We start from the raw sequence: 19342 nt of genomic DNA, 5'->3' as shown, positions 1-19342 counted from the left end.
TACTCTGCCTGAGGAAGAGTGCAAAGGTATTCTCTCCTAATTAACATATGAATGCTGTCATCTGATAATCTTCCTTGTGAGAAATAACAAGCTCGCTAATTAAATGTGTGATTTCTTGACATTTAAACAGGTCAATTTTTTTTTCTATGTGTCTGATCATTTATTTGAGGTGTTTCTTCCAGGCATGTTTATTATACTAACCATAATTAATAACCAGTACAACAGACCCTTCTAAAATAGAAGGGTGAATAATGTAGTTTTGTCCTTTTGCTCAACTGAAGTTATTTTAAAATAGACAATAACTATAATTAAATAGAAGACAGAAGTTTTATTCTTATTAAGTCCTCATCATCTTTCCAGGCTTCCCACATCTGTCTTCTGACATCTATCTTTCATAAAGTCACCTCTTTATTCCTTTTGGCTTTAATGAATAAAATGTTATTGCATAAAACTCCAACAAGATGGCAAGACAGTCCAGTTTTACCTTATTGATCTTACACCTGAAAAGAGTGCTGCTGCAGATAGATTGTAAGTTGTGGTATGGGTAGAGTGGAAGACCTGTGGGCACAGACTTTTAAGAGCTAATGTGATTCCCACAACTGTAATAACTAAAAACAGATCTTGATTTTTAGCACAATAGTAAGAACATGGTAAATCATATTTTAAATGTAGCTTTCAACAAGTCAGTCCAAAATTAAATTTTCTGTTTCACATAAAATTCAAATCTTTTTGAAGTTTCCTTTAGTCTGAATGGAATTGAAGAGTACAAGTTTCCAAACATTCTGCAAATCTGAATTTTCTAAGTATTCTCTTTTGGAAAGAGAAAGCCCAGTCTCTGTGAATTTACCAAGTTATTCATCAAATCTAAACTCCTTATTTCAAGGAGTTATGAAGACATGTGAGAAAATTGTGTGACTTACAGATTTAAATTGTTTGAACTAGAGAATGACCTTTCTTACCAGCTTTCTAAAGACCATCTGGCATCTGCTTTGTTGTTCTGCAATATGAAGTTAATTTATGTGATCCTTCTGTTAAAATTGTATGCCACTTTATCGCTTTAGTATGACTTGGGGTTTTTTGGCTGTTTTTTTCCCCTAAGTGAGATGCCTGCCAGGGGTTTGACCTGTTATCTTTATATTTGTGCTGCAATTTACTAAGAGGTTACGATACTCAACTGTTTCTACCTTACTGCAGGGACACAGAGTAGGCAACCTGTCTATTATGTGGCATTGCAGTTCTCAGACCAGGATAATAATTGCAATCAGCGATCATCCATATACCAGGTTATGAAAGGACACAGTGAGAAACAGATATACTGCCTGCTTAGGACAGGGAGCTAGAGCAATAACCTCATACACTGCACCAGTGGGAAATGGCAAAACATGTCAGAGATCTCAGAAATTATAATTTTCTATGTGTATCTAAGGTCAACAGTTGACTTCAGTATAATGAAGAATGAATTGCTCAGAATAAAAATAATGCTTTCTCTTGATTTTTAATTCCTCTTTTTTTAATGTGTGATAAGAGATTGAACACTTTACCCTCTCTGATATGTTTCAGAAGTATCACATCAGCAACAGCATCCAGAACGTAGCTCTGTTCTTTTGACACTGTCAGTGATTTAGCCACTACAATAGTAGACTTTTTCCATCCAACAGTCTTGGCATTAAAATATTTATTATAAGTTACAATTGTTAGCTTGAGACACTTAGCTTATAGAAGTCTTTCATTATAACTAGGAGTGTGGTTTGGTTTGGGGTTTTTTTTGTCTTTATTCTTTTGGGGAAGCATTTTCTTTCTGCCAGAACAGAAAAGGGGGGAAAAAAGGGTTTATTGAGATGAAAATTTTGCCAGAAAAAAATACTTTGGAAGAAAACTCTTTGCATCTTAGAAAATGATAACATTAGGGTTTATTTTGTAAATTTACTGATGATGAACCACTACAAGTAATGCTACTGTCTTTTCTAATCACACAAGAAATAGTCAGAAAATGTGAATTTATCCTATCTTTCTTAAACTATCTAAAAACTAAGTATTTTGCTTTAAACCCTTAAACTTACTTTAAACTTTTAAGTTTTGGAGAGGTCTTAATTATATAGGCTTTCTCCATAGTCTGGTGACTCCAGAAAGAGTTAATGACAGCCTAAAGCAGATATCCAAACTGGGCAGAATGAATCCAATAGGCAAATGAGCCTGGCATGTGCTGAATACCGCTTAAGTCTCTATCAACTAGGTTTCATTAAGAATCTTAGCAACTGAATTGGCAAATTCAATTGCCAAAATGACACCTATTGCCACCTGAGATGTCCTAAGTTGTCTGAGATATCTGCACAGGAATGATACATATGCCACATAACAGAGGTAGATACCTAATTTAGGTAATAACATTGAATTGAATCCTTCCCCTACCTTTCTGATGGCTAAAGATAAATGTCATAAAATCTATCCAAAAAAGACAATACAGTTGACTAAACACAGATCTCTAACACCACTTGCAGTATCCTAGGGTCTCCAAGACATCTGCATGGGACTGTCAGGTATGCACAGACCCTGTAGGAGACCGACTCAAATTTTGGGCCAGTAGCTGGAAAATCTCAAAAGAAATCTTTCACAAAGAAGTCTTAAACATAATCTTGAACCACCCTCAGCCACCTCAGATGACACTCTGTCTAAACTACTACATCAAAAGAAGTATAAATATTGGTAAAAGGAGCAATGAAAACACTGTGTTTATTATGTCTCAATATTGTGTCCATATTAAATTTGCTTAACTTTGTTTCTATAAGCTGTAAGCCTGGAAGAACCCAAGATTCTGCAAAACTTATTTCTTCTTGGACACCATGTGTTGTTCCAAATTTCCATGCTTTTTGACCAATTTACTTTAGAATTGGGATTTATTGACATCTCAGTGTACCGGTTTTGGCTGGGATAGAGTTAATTTTCTTCCTAGGGGCTGACATAGTGCTGTGTTTTGGATTTAGTAGAATAATGCTGATAACACACTGATGTTTTAGTTGTTGCTTAGTAGTACTGACACTAGTCAAGGACTTTTTTAGCTTCCCATGCTCTGCCAGGTTCATAAGAAACTGGGAGGGGACACAGCCAAGACAGTTGATCCAAACTGACCAAAGGGATATTCCAAACCATATGATATCATGCTTAGTATATAAACTGGGGGGAGTTGGGCAGGGGCAGCGGTCACTGCTTGGAGACTGGCTGGGTGTTGGTCAGTGGGTGGTGAGTAATTGCATCACTTGTTTTTCCTGGGTTTTGTCCCTTTTCTTGTTGTTTTCCTTTTCACCATTTTTTAATTATTACTATTATTATTACAATTACTATTAATTTTATTTTATTTTATTTCAATTATTAAACTGTTCTCTCAACCCATGAGTTTTTGTACTTTTATCTTTCTGTGATTCTCTCCCCCATCCCACTGGGGCAGGGAGGGTGAGCTAGCAGCTGTGTGGTGCTTAGTTGCCGGCTGGGGTTAGTCCATGACACTCAGTTTTGATAGATTCCAAGTGTTCCCTATGTTATACACTGGAATTCATGACAAGACAAAGTTTTGTGTTTCCTTACATCCCAATCAATCTCTTTAAAAATCCATAAAAGGCAAAGCATGTTGTTAATCTATATATGTCAAATCACTTTCCTTTATATCTAGGAAATCCTATCTTGTACGAGGTTAAAAAAATTATTTATGGATATCTGAGCATTTTATTCTGTATTCTTGGTCACTCATTCCCCTATTTAATTTAATTTGTTAATGATAAATGTTATTGTCCAATATTTCTCTTCACTGTAGAAAGATTGCCAGAAAAAGAAGAGTCATAGAATCTGACTGAAACATGTGGGTCATTAGTAGCTAAGAAAATATAGTCTTAGTGCAGTTAATATGATATGGAATGCACAGGAATGCATTCTTCCTGGACTTTGTCAACCACACTACTCCTGTAGAGAACAGTCAGTCTGACAGGTAATGAAAAGAAATGTGTTTTTTAAGATAACTATGATTCAGCACATCGAATATTTGAAAAATAAATTGGATACAGAACTGACATGTTTGCAATATACATTGGTCATTTGTTGGAATATGTGAAGGAACTGTATTAAAATCTAAGATAAAAATCAAAATAATGTCAAAATTAGAGACAGATTCTATATGCATGCATCCACATACAGTCATATGTATATACGTATATACACATACATAAGTACTTAAAAAAAAAAAAATTAACTAAAATAAAATTCATAGCTATATGTTTGATTTCCTTTCTCATCCAAGGAGAAAGGTATGTGCCTCCAAAACAAGTCTGTGCTTTTTATCGCTAAGGTCCCTTTGTTAATCTTGATTTGTAGTTGCCAAATGTTTAAAAGCTGTGTCAGGAGAGGTTTAGATTGGATATTAGGAAAAATTTCTTCACAGAAAGGGTAGTCAAGCATTGGAAGAAGCTGCCCAGAGAGGTGGTGGAGTCACCATCCCTGGAAGAGTTCACAAAATGGGTAGACGTGGCACTTTGGGACATGGTTTAGTGGGCATGGTGGTGTTGGGTTGGTGGTTAGACTGATGACCTTAGAGATTCTTTCCAACCCTAATGATTCTTAGTTTTTACTTTCATTAAAAAATAATCCAGCCACCAAGCCAGCAAACATGAAATTACTACTCTACCCTTAATTGTTTTAGTGGTGGACTTGGTAGTGTTAGGTTAATGGTTGGACTTGATGATCTTAAAGGTCTTCTCCAACCTAAAAGATTCTATGATTCTATGAAATTGGGAATGACTAATTTTGTAGGATTATATTTTTAGCCAAATATTGGTAACAAATAATTACCTTTTGTAAAAAATAAAAATATGCTTAACTACATGAATGCACCTTCCTACATACATTGGTTTTATTTTTAAGTTATGCTCTTTTTTACAGCCTGTGACACTTTTCACTTTCTCTGCTGATCAGCTAGGGCACAGTAATGAAAAAAGCACATTTCAGTCACAACAGTAGTACAAAGAATTACTGTCCCCTTTGGACCATGCTACACTGTGTGGAAGTGCACATCCAGGGATACATGCAACTGACAGCTTGTACACAAAAGTCCTAGAAAGTTAGCTCAACCTCTTCAGTGATCAAGTGACATTCATCTGTGCCACCCCAAAAAAGGGATTCAAATACCTTATTCCTGGAAAAACAGCTGCTGTACCTATTTATTTTCTGTTGAATATGAAAATGGAAAAGTAACTGAAAGTGATTGAATTATGTGAATAAGATTACACTCCATTGAGCTACTAGTCATCAGATACTGCCAGACATTGCTTAGTTACCAATACCCAAATTTAAATCAGTCACGCTCACTGGAATGCTAATATACAAAAAATATTAGAGTTATTTGCTAGCTGGGTTGTTTGTGCACTAGAAAGGGTCACAGGAAATGGATAGTGTAAATGAAAGTGAATACAGCTGCAGTGATGCCCATCTTCCTGACAAAAAGGAGTCAAGCAGTGCTGTGCCAGGGATCTGATTCCACTACCAGATTTTGAGGTTTTTATGAGACTAAGCTACTTCTCCATTTACTTGTTATTGTCAATATTTCAACACTAGTGATATTTGCATGCTCTGCTACACATTAAACAAGATCCTAGAGCAGTGTTTAGAGGGGATATCCAACATACTCACAAAAACACTGTACATGTGGGTTGTTCCTGAGCTTTCTAGCTGGAGGGGTGGAAGATGTTGGCGAGGGGGGATTTCTTCCCTCCAAGGGTTACTGCATGGGTGGAGAGTACTTCCTCCAGTGGGCTGCAGTGCTGGGCTTAGTGCTTGTGTTCCTGCTGCTGCTGCTGCTGCTGTGGCGCTCAGTGAAGGGGGAAACACCACTCAGAGAGACTTTACCTAGGTTACAAAATTCCCTGGGGGATGGACCCCCACAAAACCCAAAGTCAGAGTTGCCCCTCCATGCATCAGTTCTCTCAGTGTGTGTGCATGAACACATAGGTATGTGCAGGCTGGAATACATTACAAAATTGTAAAACACATTTATGAGGTCTGATGCAATACGCAGTTTTGCCAATGGATAAAAGATTTAAAAATAAAACACGTTTGGCAAGTTCCTGTTCCTACTTGCCAACTTGGAAGGGTAATCAGGGTAAAGTAATTAAACATTTTTAGCCTCCATTTTCCATGTTATTGTCTTCATTTTGTTGCTCAGTGTTAAGTTAGCCTAAATATTGCTTCAAAACACGAGCTTTGAGGTCCTCCCATTCTTGCAGTCACACTGAGGGTTTTCAGCCACAGTCTCTAGTCACCTTTCGTGAGTAATCATGGACTGCCACAACTACCATTAAACACAACAGAGCACAAATCTGGTTAGTAGAAAAGATCACACTTTATAGCCTTTAGCTCAGCAATAAGATGTTTTTGAGATTCCTCCTTGTACACTGCATTGTAATGGGTTGTGTGATTAACAAGCACCACTGCCAATGGAGTCAGACACCACAGAAAAACACTTCCTTGCTTTTGCCAAATGACAAATTTAGGGCCCAATTCAGTTAGAGTACAGTCAGTTTCCTTGCTACAGAAGCTGGCCATGATTTTCATTGAAATAAACCTTTTGCTTTCAGAATGCAGATGAGAATTCAAGACAACCTAATTAAAAACATTAATGATTTTTTTTTTTCCATTGGTGTTTGCTTCTGCTTGACATGATTTAATATTAGATAGCTCTGAGCATCAGAGCTCTTCTAGTTGTATGGCTGCAGCAAAGGATACTTTATCCATCCCAGCAACGCTTACTGTACGTCCTGCTAGATGAAATTCCTTTTCTTTTTCTTCTTTTTTTTAATTTTACAAATGTAAATCACTTTTTCCAAAATCATGTTCGTTTCTTATTATGCTGCTACTTTCTTAAATATGCACATTGCCTTTCCAGCATAATAATAAAATCACCTCTTAACCTCTACAAAATACTTTTATAGTCAGTTTTTTTGGGCATCCTTAACCTGGCACAAAAAGACTCTGCAAGCAGAATATGGGTAATTCATAAATACAAAGAAATTATTTCTTGGCCAATGCACATATAAGAGTGCTAGTATTTAGTGAGCTATGAGGTTAAGCACTGGTGTGCCCACACTCCAGTACAGCACCTGGAGAGCCTTCACCAGCTGGGCAGATGTCAGTGAGGGGGGAAGGGCTGGTGGCCACGGCTCCCAGGAGTGATCATGAGGGATGCAGAGCTGTTGCCTTCGTCCTACTCTGTCAGTGCTGACAGCCCTGATGGCTCAACCCCAACCTGACAACACCTGACTGTCCCTGACTAGACCAGCCTCCAGCTACCTTCTCTGCATTTCTTTTTTTTTTAAGATTTTATCTTTTCATGTTGATGTTTTCTTTCTTGAATCCTTGATCTCCTAGCAATCACAGATCGTCAGTCCAACCACTCTCTGTAATTTTTACCTTTCTTATCTCTGTACAGACAGTCAGTCTCACAGCTCTGTCTCAGCAGTCTGAGTCAAGGTTACACAGCTGGGAGGTATCAAAGCTGGACCCCTTACACGAGCAGCTAAAACCCCAGCAGTGGGGGGTGAACTGACAGCAGGGGCTACAGAGAGAGGGTTAGAGTGTGCCATGACATCATCTGTGTTTCTTTCTTGGACACCATTTTATTCCACTCAAGCCTCAGTTCTGATTACTTCCCTGATACTTCTGACTCCACTTTCTGTTTTTCTCCCCTACTATGGAGTTCTGAAAGAACAAGTCTAACTACTAGCTTCCTTCAAAATTTCTCCAGTTTTGTAACACTTGCTATCCAGAGTTGCCACCAGCTGTTGTTTTCAGGTGTCCGGTATCAACTTGTGATCTCCTATTCATAAACCCTTGCAAAAGAAACAGTGTTTGGCACAAGTTTCTCACTGTAGTTACAATGTTCTGTCAGTAGGGAAAGGGTACCATTCTGGACTTTTTCCTCTATGAGTGAGAAGAATTTTAGCCAAGGAAATATTTTTCCTTCTCCTTTAATCCTCTTCACAGCAAAACTCAAGAGGAACATCCAGAAAGGACACCATATGCTTGAGAATCATATACTTTGTAAGCCCTGTAGTTGCTCCTGCCCTTTAGTGATAAAAATTGCAAACAGCAGTGTATCTAGGTAGCCAGATCATGTTTATTATAGTACATAAATCCTGTGTGTCCTGATCATGAAGCGCAGCAGTCATTTCTCTGGGGCTTCCTGAAACCTTCAGCAAGTTGTCAAATTCCTTTTTCCTGGGCAGAAAAAAAAAAAAAAAGACATGATGATTTAAACCCAAATGATACATTTACTTAGGTGATAAATGGGGATCTGTGCTTGAATGTAGTTGTAGGAGAGTTTCCAACCTGTGCTGTGTAGTCAGACAGGATATAACGTATATTCAGACAGGGTAATATTGATCTGTAGTGGTACACTGTGAATCCAGAAAATTGTGGCTTGCTTCCAACATTTCAAACATAGAACTACTTAGGAAAAATACAACTTATATTCAGATGATTAATTCAAGGGTCCAAAAATATTCTGGATAGAAACTATGTAAAAATCAACCAACTGATTTACTATTCTTCCTGAATTTCACAATATTGTCTCTGTGCACTCTTTATACAGAATGCAAAAAGAGCAGAAAAGATATATACAATGGAAACATTAAACTGATTTTATGCCAAAAATGAACACATAGTGCATTAACATCAGCGCCAATCTGACTGGTTTGCTCACCTAAGCAAAACAAAGCAGTCAGTAACACCATTCAGGAACAACATCCATAGAGTGATATAGCGCACAGCTATCCCCAGGGTGTAATCTGAAGGTCATCGTCACCTGATTTAAGATACAAAATCCACATTTTCGCATCCATTACTTTGGGGCCACCCTACAGTGGTCCACACTCTGCTCCTCAGAGTCTTTTTAGCAATGGACCTTCTTTCTCTTTCCCTGCTTGCTCTAATCACAAGCAAAAGAAAACAAGCAAAAGTTTGTAGAAGGCTAGAAATGATGGACCAAGAAACTGCAGAATTACTGTTGCTGGATTTACTTTCAGTATACGGATAAATTCCATACACAGCAGGAAGGGCCAATAAACATGGCTACCTTGCGTTTGGACATTCCACATAGTGCTGAATTTGAGGTATGGTCAGCTGTTGGGGGTTGAGCTAAGCGTTTTTATTACACAAGAGCAGCAGTTATAGGCTTAAAAGTAAATTTATGATTAATCCTAACATTCAGTATAGGTGTAACTAGAGCCATACAGATGACTATGGTCTTGTATTGGAGAAGAATTTCTTCTTCAACAGTATAATTATTTAAACAACCTAGTTTTTTATCCCCAGATTACTTCCCAATGCAGTCCAAATTTCCCAAATTTTAGGTGGAAGAAATTAGAAGAAAGATGAATTAGTTATAAAATTCTGGAGGACATTATGCTCTTTGCTTGTTCTGTGAGCAGAGCACACCTTCAAGAGCAACAAACAATTTTGGTTCCCTCTTCTAGTTGAGGGACTCTGAAACCACATCTCACACTAGTTATATGAATTCCCTAAACACCAACTGATTGCTTAACCATTGATTAGTGCAGGAAGATGAACCACGAGTTCCTACCTCTGCACTGAACATGCTCACAAGAAATCTATTTACCATTATGTGGCTTCCTCAAACTTTGAAGTGAAAATTAATCCTTAAAAATTCCTAAAAATTTTTGAGATAGACGGCAGACGTTATCCTATAGCCCAGCACTTAGAAAGTTCACCTTGAGCTCAAAGTTACATTAAATAGTTAATTATTTCAGGATATACAGAAGAAACAAGTTCTAACCTTTACCAAACACTTAGCAAACCTAAGGAAATTTCTTCATGTTTAGAACTGCTTGCTAAAAGTTAACTGATTCAAGAAGCAGTTCTGTATCATTTGGCTCTACACATTATTTGTGTGTATCAATGTCAGTGTAAGAGAGTGCTGACTGAACTATTAATTTCAGAATACTAATTTCAGCATTTCAAAATGAAACATTAAAAATTTGCATACTTAATTTTGTTCTTAAAGAAAAGTTGAACATTTTATTGTTTGGATTTCAACAGAAATAAGAGAATTCTCATTTTTTCATATATATTCTGCCACAATATTCCATGTATGCAGGTATTCTAAGCTAATAGGTGACAATGAAATAAATCAAAATTTAAACAGTACTGGTTTGTGATTTCATTGCTGTGTGAAGAGCTGATGAAATTGAACTGTTGTGTAGCATGCCATTTTGCCTGCATAATGTAATAACTGCTTTATGGAAAATAAGTTGAGAAACTCATTTGACCTAGATTTATGATGGAACTTGTAAATGTATTTGCTTTCAATAAATCTGACAGAGATTGATCACCATCCTTGTTAACATTTTGATAGACATCCCCTTTTAATGGCACCTAATTACAAAACAGCCAGTACAATACACTACTAAGATCAAAATTCAGTCTAGAAATAGTAATAACTGCCAGATTTAACTCATACATTTCTTTTATGGAGATCAGAAATAGCGCTTCTCTTTTCTGACATTCATATTAGAAAAGCTACTCAAAAAAAAAAAATCAGAAAAATTTTCTGAAAAAGTATAAAATCCATCTCATCTGGCTGTCTGAAGTATTCCTAAAGCACCTTCTTCCATGATGTCAAAGTGTGAAGAGGTCCCCTGCCTGTCTCCTGAGGAAATCATACTCTTCCTTTTACTGGGTGATGCAGATTGGTGTGGTCTGCAAGTGAGCCATCCCTGGAACAGGCAAAAAATTGCAGGTGATATATTACCTATAATATAAGACATTGCATTCAATATTATATATTCTATTGATCAACATATTTTACTTAATTTCTTCAAAATCCTTTTCCTCAATTTGTTTCACAGGATGGAGGTGGAGTTGGAGCATACCCCCATTCCTCATTGCGGCTGTTCTGTCTATTAATGGGACTTGTGTGCAAAGATCAAAGCCATGAAATTGCCTTTAGAATTTAACCTTTTTCCTAGCAAATCCTGTTTTATCAATACTCAGGATGCCAGACATAGACAAAATTCCAAACAGGTAAACCAGGTAATAGATGTTGTATTATAAATTTATTTCGGCAAGTGCCTAACAAAGCAGCATTAAGAGAAAGATAAATACATTGGAGGGTTGTACATAAAATTGTTGAAATAACAGCCTTTAAAATGCACTCCAATGGCATATGTTTAAAATCCCTTATTGCATCAATTCACAGGGAAAACAGATCATTTCAGTAACTGACCAGTGTTTCTGTAAGGGCAAGTCTAATTCAGACATTCCAATTTCTTTATTCAAATGTTACAGTCACATCTACCCTGGCTCACACACACTGAATGATCAGGAATCCCAGAGTACTCCAGGTCAATATAGAAGTAATAAAGAATGAAAAGTTTTAAAATGTGAAAAAATATAGAAATAAACACAGACATTTTTTACTTAACAACTTCTTATGAACTTTATCAAGAAAACCTTCTATATCTTGCACTGTTTAGGGGCTAGTTTTCCATTAGTCTGAAATTCATCATCTGTGTCATCAAGTTGTATTGGATTGTCTTCACTTTTTATCTTCGTTAAGCTAGTGTATCTTATGTACAGACATTTTTATGCAAGTTTAAACCTCATTTCGTCAGGACAGATTCAAATTGTTAACTAAACCATGACTAATCGTACATCTAATTACAATGTTGTAGCCTTGTGCATAGGTGAAGCCTTAGCATTTTGGGGACTTTGTTCCCATTCTCCAAAGGTTAGTTTTCTGTCTCCTGCCTGACATCTGGTTTGCACAGTCTCAGGTTCAAGAAACAATTTCTTTATTATTTTGTGGTGTGTTGACCTTGGCTAGCTGCCAGGTGCCCACCAAGCCACTCTATCACCCCCCTCCTCAACAAGACAGAGGGAAAAAACATGATGGGTCAAGATAAAGACACGGAGATCGCTTACCGATTACTGTCATGGGGAAAACAGACTGGATTTGGGAAAAAATAATGTAATTTATTGCCAATCAAGCAGAGTTGGTTAATATGAAATAAGAACAAATCTAAAAAAAATATCTCCCCCCTACCCCTCCTTTCTTCCCAGGCTCAACTTCAATCCCAACTCTTCTACCTCCTCCCCCTCAAGGGGTGCAGTGGGATGGGGAATAGGGTCAGTTGCAGTCAGTTCATAAGGCTTCATCTCTGCTGCTCCTTCCTCCCTCACACTCTTCTCCTGCTCTATCATGGGGTCTCACCCACGGGAGACAGTCCTTCACCAAATTCTCCAAGGTGGGTCCTTCCCACAGGGCTGCAGTTCTTCAAGAACTGCTCTGGCATGGGTCCTTTCCATAGGGTGCCATCCTTCAGGAACAGACTGCTCCAGCGTGGGTCCCCCATGAGGTCACAGGTTTGCCAGCAAACCTTCTCCTGTGTGGGCTTCTCTCCATGGGCCACAGTTCCTGCCAGGAGTTCCAGCATGGGCTTTTCACAGGTCACAGCTTCATTTAAAGGAACATTCACCTGTTCTGGTGTGGGGTCCTCTACAGGTTGAGGGTGGATATCTGCTCCATTGTGGATCTCCATGGGCTGCAAGGAACAACCTGTGTCACCATAGTCCTCTCCACAGGCTGCAGGGGAATCTCTGCTCCGGTGCCTGGAGCACCTCCTCCCTCTCCTTCTTCGCTGACCTTGGCATCTGCATGGTTGTTTCTCTCACATATTCTCACTCTCTCCCATCTGCTATTGTGCAGCAGTATTTTCCCTTTCTTAAATACGTTATCATAGAGTCAGTACCAACGTCACTGATTGGCCCGGCTTTGCCCAGCAGCAGGTCTCTCTTGCAGCCAGCTGGATCTGACTCTGTCTGACATGGGGGCAGCTTCTGGTGTCTTCTCACAGATGCCACACCTGACACCCCCCTACTACCAAAACCTTGCCATGGAAACCCAATTCGTATTTGTTTCTTCAATTTTTTTCTCCTTACATAATAGGGCTGTAGAATGCCATAAAACTGTTTAGAAACATCTAAAATACACAGATTCATAGACTGTAACACCAGACTACTATTGTTTCATGTTTCTGACTTCTAGTAAAAATGGTCATATAATTTCATCCTTTGCTGTGAAAATTCACACCCAGTTCCTAACTTAATCTGTTTGCAACTCACTTACCAGCTTTTTCATGATTGACTGTAACTTACCATATTGAATTATTCCCATTGACTTCTGAGAGAGAGCAGCCTCAGAAGCCTCAGATTCCTCTGCAAGCATGAGGAACACTTCCCATCTTGAGGGATCTGAAGCTCTGATGCAGTTGCCCTCCATACTGTGGATGAGATTCATCTCATGTAACTTTAGCTGACTAGTCCAGGCCTGGAGAGAGACAGGAGCTTTCAGGCAGGAATTTATCTGTCTTAGATGTCACGGGCTTTAGATACCTCTCCTTATCTTATGAAATAGTCTATGAGAATAGACTAGATAAGATAAGATGACTAACTTCTAAAGCTCTAAGATTAAATCCACACTATGGATGGGGAAAAAGCATTCCTCAGTGGTAAGTGAACACTAGCAAATCAGTGGTCCATAAAACAAATTCTTTTAAATCTCCCAAGAAATATAATATTACAAATGTATTTAAGTTCATATGTTACCAGAGCAGTTTTCATGTCAAAGTCCTATGGTGAAGGCAGAAATATTTTTAGTACATCAACAATAAGCTATAACTCGCAAGTGGCAGCCTAGTCTACTTACAGTGTAAGAGGGCTATGCAGTATTGCAGTGGATACATACACCGCACAGCATGTGGACTACGCAGGCACAGAACACAGCCTTGGAACTGTCCAGAAATACCACAGGAGATACTGCTGACTACAGAAAAACATGGGTATTTTTGGCCAACTTTTCTACATTGTAAAAGTTTGAATATAAACCAACAGAACCGCAGGTCTGTAGGGCCCTGGATCTCTATTTTGTATACCTTAGATGTGTTAGACTTAATGTCAGCATGGGGCTACTGCGTGTTTGATCGCTAAAACCCTTTAAGAGTATTAGGCATAATTCCACAATTCATCTAATCTGTGCTGGAGTTTAATGTAAAGCCTGTTATGTTCAAAACATCCATCTTTTTCCAGTGCTTTGCACGTTAGGATGACTAATTTTAAAGTTAACACTTCCATCTAACATGCAGCATAAGTAAGAAAGTTGAAACATGAAAGTGCACAGATCATTTACAAAGGCTTTATACTGGAATATACTAAGTGCTAGGAAAGAGAGAAACTTACTTTCTGACACTTTACCCTTATTATGTTCACAAATATTACAAACATTTCCTTGGTATTTTATTTTTACCATTTAGGCTAAAGGTTAAAGACTAAAATCAACAAAACCATTTTGATAGCTAGATGAGCAGAATTTATGTGCTAAAGGAGTACTAGGTATTTAAATGTCTTGCAGATGAGACTGTGCCCACAAATGTAACTGAAAACAATTTCCCCAGTTCCCTGAAGCTTAGTGTTGCTTTGAAAAAAACCATAATTTTTATTCCTTCTTTCAGATCACCCATCTGCCCACTGAGAGTGGTATTAGGTATCACAGTCCCATTGTCCTTAGTCCTCATTATAATTTCCCATCTTCTTCTCCATTAATTAAACAAGCTAAAATAACTCACAAAAGAAGTATACTGTGGAGTTAAACTGCTTCTAATGCTTTTAAGGGTTGTTCCCCCATGCTTGCCGCTTTGCTGTGCCAGCAAATACAGTAGGTGCTCTTGGAGCTGCCTGATGGGCTCTCTCTGCAGGGCTTGAACTTTTTCAGAATGGAATCAGGCACTCATAGGAGTCTCACAAGTTATTGATGAAAAAGGTAGACTTCTCAAACAGAGAGTTTTCCCTTTCTTTCAAGAAGACAACAGAAAACTGTTGGAGTTTTTTAGGAGTCTCTTTAGCTGAGGCACCTTCATCACCCCATGAGAGGCTGTAATGTTGGGTTAGTCATCTAGCACTCACAGTATGGAAAGGTGTTCTTGAAAGTTCTAGCAAAAAAGAAAGTGATCGGTGCAGAAATGTGCTTGTTTCCGTTTTTAATAGTTTTCCCAGAGTCTTTTTTTTTTTTTTTACATTTACCTGAAAAGAATTTAAATGATCTTATTTTTTTATGCAGCTAATATTCAGTAAAAAAAAAAAAAAAAAATTATCATGATAATTTTGAAAATATCTTGTTTGGAAGTAAGTTAACACTGGAATTCCTCGGTCTATTTAAACTTGTCACCTTCAGTTGTTCATAGTGACAGATTTCCTAATGCTCACCAGGCAGTCACACATTTTATGTTTGTTGGAGTGTGCATCTTGTAATGTTCACAGCTGCACTGATTCGATCATTCCTATTTTTGTTACTGATTCGGAAAGACTTCACAGTATGGGGGAGAATGAGGGGAGTGAATGGGTGATGCTGATTTCATCCAAGCATTCTTTCAGGATTCATAAATACACAGAAAGCTTAATCTCACCATTTTCCTGAAAGTGATTTAATTTTCATCATTCCCTTGTCTTTTATCAGATTTCCTTTTATTATTATAGAGCATTGAGTTAAAAAAAAAAAGGAATAAAAACAATACAACAGCCTCTAAGCTCTAGATAAGCATCTGTTCAAGCTGTTCAACTTTGTCTAAATAGTTCCATACTTATTTTTTGCAGACATTTCACAGACAAGGGCATTATCAGCCTTTGCCCCTGCCCCTTCAGTGAACACATAATCCTTCCTATGAAATCAAACAATTCCATCCAGAAAACACGCGAGTTTCAAAACAACATGAGAACTAAGACACCATTGAGAGTGACTTATTAAAATTTCTAGTCCAGATTTTTTCAGTCTTTTTCAGTTTGTTTACCTGCATAAATTTCCTGAAAGAGATATGGACCTCTTCAGAAATTTCATGACTGTAAAGTTCTGTGGCATACATGGACTTGCCTTTTTATTTGCTGTTTTGCAAACCACAGGGGTCTACAGAGCAAAGGCTGAAAATCACTGTTCTGGTCTAAATCAGGCATAGCAGAGATGCAAATGTGCATTTCCCCATTTACACAGCAGTGTCTTCCTCATCAAATGTTCACAGAGGAGATTGTGCATGAGGACAAGATTGTGAATCAAATATTCAATAGGAAGGGAGGAAACTGTGGCTTATGCAGCAACCATGAGGGGAGAAAAATGTTCTTGCAGTTTTATTTTCCTGACAAAAAATCCAAAGGTTGTAATTTCATACAATTTACAATGGGAAAATATTTATATCTTTATAACACATGGATAGAAACCTGTTTGTCGTTCAGATCTAGTTATGATCTTGCCACTTAATTTGATCTGGTGAGGGCTTAGAAACTCAGAGATCTCCAAGGACAAGAAATGCATGGACCACATTGTGGTCACAATATAATTTAAATTATTCCTGGAATTTCTTTGGACTCACTTCCATTTTTTTAATTATTTACTTAATCTGCTTATAGAATTTGGTTCTGGGAAAAAGGGAGAGAATTACAGATTTGGAACTACATCCAAAAGCAATTGTGACTTCCAAAACCAATGCAACTAGACAAAGACATCCAAGCTTCACCAGCATATTTTATCAATGCAGTGTTCAGGTTCTGACTTTAAACTCAAGCAAATTGAGACTTTTTCACTTAAGATGCTTATACCTATCATTCTTTCAGCTGAAAACACCCATTATTGTCTATCTTTTTTCTTTACATTACCACACAATACATGTAGACATATGAGCCATATCTTGGAATGGAGCTATGAGAAGAATGTTTTGACTCCATTAACAGGAATCCTAAAGGAGACTGTAGTGACAGCTGTGGCTGTGTTACCTACTTTGAGGGCTCTCTGTGAAGTCTTTGCTTTTTACCATTACACATATAGGTCCTTTCAGAGTTCAGTTGAAATATAAGATCATAGAGCTGTCTAAGATGCACTCACAACCATGGAAGGCATTTTTTATCGAAGTGCCTAATAGAAGAGTAAGTTTCTTCCATACACACAAACATTACTAACATGTCTCCTACCTAATTGCACAAAAATCAATAGAAATAAATCTGATCAAGTGCTCACATATCTCAAAAACCCAAACATGCTCACAGTACCAGAACAATAAGAATAAATCAACAAAAGAATAATAAATAATGCTACCAAATGTACCATAGAATGTCAAATGACCATAATGCAATACCTGTATCATGCACAAAGCAGTGTAAATATACATAATAAATTAACAATTGTCAAATTAAAACCAATAGATTGTGTTCTCTTATTTAAGGAAGTTTAAGTGAAAGGAGAGAACTATGTCTTAAATAAAACTATGGTATTTAAAAAAGTAAGCTTTTTATTCCCACGATGCTCAAACATGATCTTTTTTTCCCCATATTATTTTACTATATAAATCATTAGGAGAGTTAGATGTATAAAAACCTTTAAGGGAGCAGGACTCAGCCAAGGAGTTAATGAAAAAAAAGCAAAGTAGCTAGCAAACAGGAGAGCAATAAAAAGGAAAGATTCATCAGGGCTCTTACCTAATGAAGACGGAAAAGACCTTGGAGTACCTGGAGTAGCTGTTATTTGAGGCTTTCAAGGACAGGTTAGTAAGTGTCAGCATTTGTCAACAATGATTCTGCTTTCTACATGGAGTTTGCATTAGGTTGTCTCCCACAGCCCTTTCCAGACCTCTTTTTCTAGGAATCCATGAATCTGTATTGGAAAATGACCTAAGAGTCTTTGTGTCATAATAAATGCTGGAAAATATTTCAACAATGTTGCTCTTTTTGTGTCTTTTACTACATTGAACAAGGTATTAGAGCACTTGAGAGCCTGATTTCTCACCTGCATCCAAGTAGGTCTCAAGAGAAAAGAAGAATGTCAGGAAACAAATTGTGATTCTGTGATCCCAGACTACCACCAGTGAACAAGATAGGACTGGACTGAGTTTCTAGGTTCAAGTTATGTGTTGAACTTGAGAGAGTATACAAGGGTAGATTGATAGGTTGGAAAGACGGTCCTCTGTGGTGGCCCTTGGACAAGACAGTGCCCCTGCACTCTCTGTCCCTGGCAGAGGAGGACAAGAGGTAGGAGAAGAAATGAGCTACACTACCCTCTGCTTAGATCTTTTCTATGAATGAATATGAACTCTTTCTATTTCCTTATGTTTATTTTAATTTATATTTACTTTAGAAGTACTCCCCCATTTCCATCACCATTTTCCCCAGGCATTTGAATACTTATGAAGTTATATAAATAAGACTATATAGAGACTGAGCATTCCTTCATACAAAAGCAGTGGTAGGATTGACAGAATATTTGTACCTTTCAGTGACTGATGTTGAGATTTGCAAATATAATTCTCCCAGAGGAGCCATGTGACTCCTGAAAAACCTGCTAGTTTTATACTTCACATTTGAGGAAAAAAACACTAAATAAGAAAGAAAACCAAGATGCAGGGAGGAAAGCACTAGGTACTTTGTGAGGCTGCAGTTAGTACTTGCCCTTTCCCAAGCACTTTTCCTGCTGCCATTTGAGAAGCAGAGGCTGCACTGCCTAATGAGTCACAGTGTACACAGTTACAACAATCACCATCAGTGTCAGGCTTTTTAAGATGACAGCCTCACACATCCTTTCATGTCATCCTTGTTAGTAATAATCTGGCGGTACAGCACTGCATGGTACAGCTATGTGTGTGACAACAAAAGTATTATTTTATTTCTTTTTTCCTTTGTGTTGCACCTTTAGATATCTATAACTTCCCTGCAACTATCTTCCGGTTCTCTACAGTGCTATCTAAGCACCATGTAAAGAGTTCAGCTGCCATTTCATTCTCAGAGTTGCTGTTGCCAGAAATTAGAGGACACAAATCATGCTTACTCTTGAGCTGCTAATTTAGTGCTGGTACAATGCTAACGACAGGGTAAGTTCTCCTGTAGTTAGGACTCAGGAATTTTTGCACTGTGCTATGAAAATTCTGTTCTTTTCCAGGGAGTGCCACCACCTAGGCTTTTGCTAATAACAATGCTGAAAATTTGGCACGAGATTTGTTCATGCAGATGCAGCCACAGAGACCTTGTTTTTGTGCTTCATTATTGCTATTTTCTTTAATTCAAAAATAAGTCTTTCTAGATTGAATGTAAATGTTTTATTCTTTGACTATGGAAACAATGAGATGACAGTCCAAGACTAATCACATTTTCAGTAACAATAACTGAATAGGTTTACTCAGCATGCATACATTTTAAAAGACAGTTTCGTAACTGCATTTTACTAGAGGGCAGTAAAACCTTCTGCTTCACTGAGCAGATCCTG

Source organism: Pelecanus crispus, chromosome 3 (genome assembly GCF_030463565.1).
Source record: "Pelecanus crispus isolate bPelCri1 chromosome 3, bPelCri1.pri, whole genome shotgun sequence".
Lineage (NCBI taxonomy): Eukaryota > Metazoa > Chordata > Aves > Pelecaniformes > Pelecanidae > Pelecanus > Pelecanus crispus.
This window is presented reverse-complemented; position numbering follows the sequence as displayed.